Here is a 4,840-nt window from a genome sequence, read left to right on the forward strand (position 1 = left end):
ATTGTAGAAGGTGTGCTAAAAGCTTGGATAGTGGGTCAAGTTAACCGTATATGTGGGTATAAGTCCCTCAAAGAGCCAAAGGTAAGAAGAGAAAGAGGCAGGTCCTCTCATTGGAGTATAGAACTGTCTGAAATTTTTAACTTCAGAATTAGCTTTCCAAAATATTATGAAGATCCATCTGTCAAAGGAAGAAAAGAGGAAATAATTTTATATTACAGTTTGTTGTCTTGATTTCTAACTGTAAGTTACAAATGCCAGGATATCTTGTTTCAGATCACAAAGGAAGCAGGGGTATATTATAGTATATTCTCATTGTCTTCAGTTTTTTCCTTTTCAGAGTGTTGGCTAACCCCCATTTAGGTAATTGATAGTATCTAATTAAACTACCTATGTGGTTTTAATTTGTCATGGCATTTTTCAATGTTCCTACTCACCAAGAGTTAGATGAAACATTTTCTAAGTGTATCATTTTGTAAAGCTCTCCAGAGTGAAACACAAGATTAGTATAAGGTCATAATCATGATGATAAAAGCAGTCTTAAATTTATGTTCAAAGTTTCTATAATGATTTGAGACAAAAACTTTTGTCATTATAAAATGTGATCAGTGGAAAAGTATGTCATTCAAACTAAATTGATTAGTAGATTTATGTTCTCTACTTTGACTTTACAATGCTTTTGCTAAGTTTTCAAGCCCATCTCCAAAACAGATCCATCAGGCACTTGCTAGTCAATTTCCCCATCAGTGAATTCCTGTTTTAAGAAATGTTGGGTCCCACACCCCTTACTGAGTGGGCAAGGTGCCATCTCCCCCCTGGCCTAGCTGACTAAATGAGGATAGTCACCTAATTTGAGCTGAACCAAGTAGCATTTCTTGCAAACATAGGCTCAACAGACTTGTGGACACGGGGAGGGAAAGCCAGGGTGGGGCAAATTGAGAAGTAGCACTGACATATACTACCATGCGTACAATAGATAGCTAGTGGGAAGCTGCTGTTTAGCACAGGGAGCTCAACCTGGTGCTCTGTGATGACCTGGAGGGAAGAGAGGGAGGAGGGGATGGGTGGGAGGCTCAGAGGGAGAGATATATGTATACCTATAGCTGATTCAAGACAGGTGGGTCATGGTGCAGAGATCTGACAGAATGTGGTCCACTGGAGAAGGGAATGGCAAACCACTTCAGTATTCTTGCCTTGAGAACCCCATGAACAGTATGAAAAGGCAAAATTATAGGATATTGAAAGAGAAACTGCTACTGGAGATCAGTGGAGAAATAACTCCAGAAAGAATGAAGGGATGGAGCCAAAGCAAAAAGAATAGCCAGCTGTGGGTGTGACTGGTGATAGAAGCAAGGTCCAATGCTGTAAAGAGCAATATTGCACAGGAACCTGGAATGTCAGGTCCATGAATCAAGGCAAATTGGAAGTGGTCAAACAGTGGATGGCAAGAGTGAATGTCAACATTCTAGGAATTAGCGAACTGAAATGGACTGGAATGGGTGAATTTAACTCAGATGACCATTATGTCTACTACTGTGGACAGGAATCCCTCAGAAGAAATGAAGTAGCCATCATTGTCAACAAAAGAGTCCGAAATGCAGTACTTGGATGCAATCTCAAAAACAACAGAATGGTCTCTGTTCATTTCCAAGACAAACCATTCAATATCACAGTAATCCAAGTTTATGCCCCAACCAGTAATGCTGAAGAAGCTGAAGTTGAATGGTTCTATGAATACCTACAAGACCTTTTAGAATTAACACCCAACAAAGATGTCCTTTTCATTATAGGGAACTGGAATGCAAAAGTGGGAAGTCAAGAAACACCTGCAGTAACAGGCAAATTTGGCCCTGGAATATGGAATGAAGCAGGGCAACGACTAATAGAGTTTTGCCAAGAAAATGCACCGGTCATAACAAACACCCTCTTCCAACAACACAAGAGAAGACTCTATACATGGACATAACCAGATGGTCAACACCAAAATCAGATTGATTATATTCTTTGCAGCCAAAGATGGAGAAGCTCTATACAGTCAGCAAAAACAAGACCAGGAGCTGACTGTGGCTCAGACCATGAGCCTCTTATTGCCAAATTCAGACTGAAATTGAAGAAAGTAGGGAAAACCACTAGGCCATTCAGGTATGACCTAAAGCAAATCCCTTATGATTATACAGTGGAAGTGAGAAATAGATTTAAGGGCCTAGATCTGATAGATACAGTGCCTGATGAACTATGGAATGAGGTTTGTGACATTGTACAGGAGACAGGGATCAAGACCATCCCAATGGAAAAGAAATGCAAGAAAGCAAAATGGTTGTCTGGGGAGGCCTTACAAATAGCTGTGAAAAGAAGAGAAGTGAAAAGCAAAGGAGAAAAGGAAAGATATAAGCATCTGAATGCAGAGTTCCAAAGAATAGCAAGAAGAGATAAGAAAGCCTTCTTCAGTGATCAATGCAAAGAAATAGAGGAAAAAAAAAAAAACAGAATGGGAAAGACTAGGGATCTCTTCAAGAAAATCAGAGATACCAAAGGAACATTTCATGCAAAGATGGGCTCGATAAAGGACAGAAATGGTATGGACCTAACAGAAGCAGAAGATATTAAGAAGAGGTGGCAAGAATACACAGAAGAACTGTACAAAAAAGATCTTCATGACCCAGATAATCACGATGGTGTGATCACTGACCTAGAGCCAGACATCCTGGAATGTGAAGTCAAGTGGGCCTTAGAAAGCATCACTATGAACAAAGCTAGTGGAGGTGATGGAATTCCAGTTGAGCTATTTCAAATCCTGAAGGATGAGGCTGTGAAAGTGCTGCACTCAATATGCCAGCAAATTTGGAAAACTCAGCAGTGGCCACAGGACTGGAAAAGGTCAGTTTTCATTCCAATCCCAAAGAAAGGCAATGCCAAAGAATGCTCAAACTACTGCACAATTGCACTCATCTCACACGCTAGTAAAGTAATGCTCAAAATTCTCCAAGCCAGGCTTCAGCAATATGTGAAACCGTAAACTTCCTGATGTTCAAGTTGGTTTTAGAAAAGGCAGAGGAACGAGAGATCAAATTGCCAACATCTGCTGGATCATGGAAAAAGCAAGAGAGTTCCAGAAAAACATCTATTTCTGCTTTATTGACTATGCCAAAGCCTTTGACTGTGTGGATCACAATAAACTGTGGAACATCCTGAAAGAAATGGGAATACCAGACCACCTGATCTGCCTCTTGAGAAATTTGTATGCAGGTCAGGAAGCAACAGTTAGAACTGGACATGGAACAATAGACTGGTTCCAAATAGGAAAAGGAGTTCGTCAAGGCTGTATATTGTCACCCTGTTTATTTAACTTATATGCAGAGTACATCATGAGAAATGCTGGCCTGGAAGAAACACAAGCTGGAATCAAGATTGCTAGGAGAAATATCAATAACCTCGGATATGCAGATGACACCACCCTTATGGCAGAAAGTGAAGAAGAACTAGAAAGCCTCTTGATGAAAGTGAAACTGGAGAGTGAAAAAGTTGGCTTAAGGCTCAACATTCAGAAAACGAAGATCATGGCATCTGGTCCCATCACTTCATGGGAAATAGATGGGGAAACAGTGGAAACAGTGTCAGACTTTATTTTTCTGGGCTCCAAAATCACTGCAGATGGTGACTCCAGCCATGAAATTAAAAGACGCTTACTCCTGGGACAGAAAGTTATGACCAACGTAGATAGCATATTCAAAAGCAGAGCCATTACTTTGCCAACAAAGGTCCGTCTAGTCAAGGCTATGGTTTTTCCTGTGGTCATGTATGGATGTGAGAGTTGGACTGTGAAGAAGGCTGAGCACTGAAGAATTGATGCTTTTGAAGTGTGGTGTTGGAGAAGACTCTTGAGAGTCCCTTGGACTGCAAGGAGATCCAACCAGTCCATCCTAAAGGAGATCAGTCCTGGGATTTCTTTGGAAGGAATGATGCTAAAGCTGAAACTCCAGTACTTTGGCCACCTCATGCGCAGAGTTGACTCATTGGAAAAGACTCTGATGCTGGGAGGGATTGGGGGCAGGTGGAGAAGGGGACGACAGAGGATGAGATGCCTGGATGGCATCACTGACTCGATGGACGTGAGTCTGAGTGAACTCTGGGAGTTGGTGATGGACAGGGAGTCCTGGCGTGCTGCAATTCATGGGATCGCAAAGAGTCGGACACGACTGCGTAACTGATCTGATCTGATATGATCTGATAGCTGATTCATGTTGTTGTACAGCAGAAATAACACAACATTGTAAAATAACTATCTGCAATTTAAAAATAAATTTGAAAAGACTAAATTAAAAAACATAGGTTCAAGGACTCTTGTCAGTCTCTGTTGGGCATTTGATCTGATACAGGGTGCAATGCCAAGATGGGGGTAACTACATTAGTTATGAGAGAGTGGAGCATAGGAAGTCTACCTGCAAACAGAATCACGAAGTAGACAGACAGACAGAGATCTTAGCAGAGATCCCAAGAGACTGAAAGGAAAAAAAAAAAAAGAGATGCTGCCTTGATTTCTGTTACTTTCCCAATCCTGCTTCCAGATCAAGTGACTGACAGCTGCATTTGCTCTTTTGGGTTCTGAAAAGATGCCCTTGTATTTTTATAATAAATTAGATAGCTTACTTAAACTAATTTAAGTGGTATTAAAAGCAACCACCTTTCAATAAAAAGTAGATTTTACCATCTGTAATTCTGTAATTCTATGATGGCACTTTGTATACAACCTACATGCAGAAACGAATTTAATAATATAAATCTTATAATATAAATAGTATTAGAATCACCACTTTACAAATGAGAAAATTGAGGTACAGAGAAA

The 4,840-nt window shown here is 40.4% G+C and overlaps 1 pseudogene; it reads left to right on the forward strand.

The window, feature by feature from the left end:
* Positions 1-2,331: 2,331 nt before the first annotated feature.
* LOC133254422 (uncharacterized) lies at positions 2,332-3,173 on the forward strand (annotated as a pseudogene).
* Positions 3,174-4,840: the final 1,667 nt, after the last annotated feature.

Source organism: Bos javanicus, chromosome 9 (genome assembly GCF_032452875.1).
Source record: "Bos javanicus breed banteng chromosome 9, ARS-OSU_banteng_1.0, whole genome shotgun sequence".
NCBI lineage: Eukaryota > Metazoa > Chordata > Mammalia > Artiodactyla > Bovidae > Bos > Bos javanicus.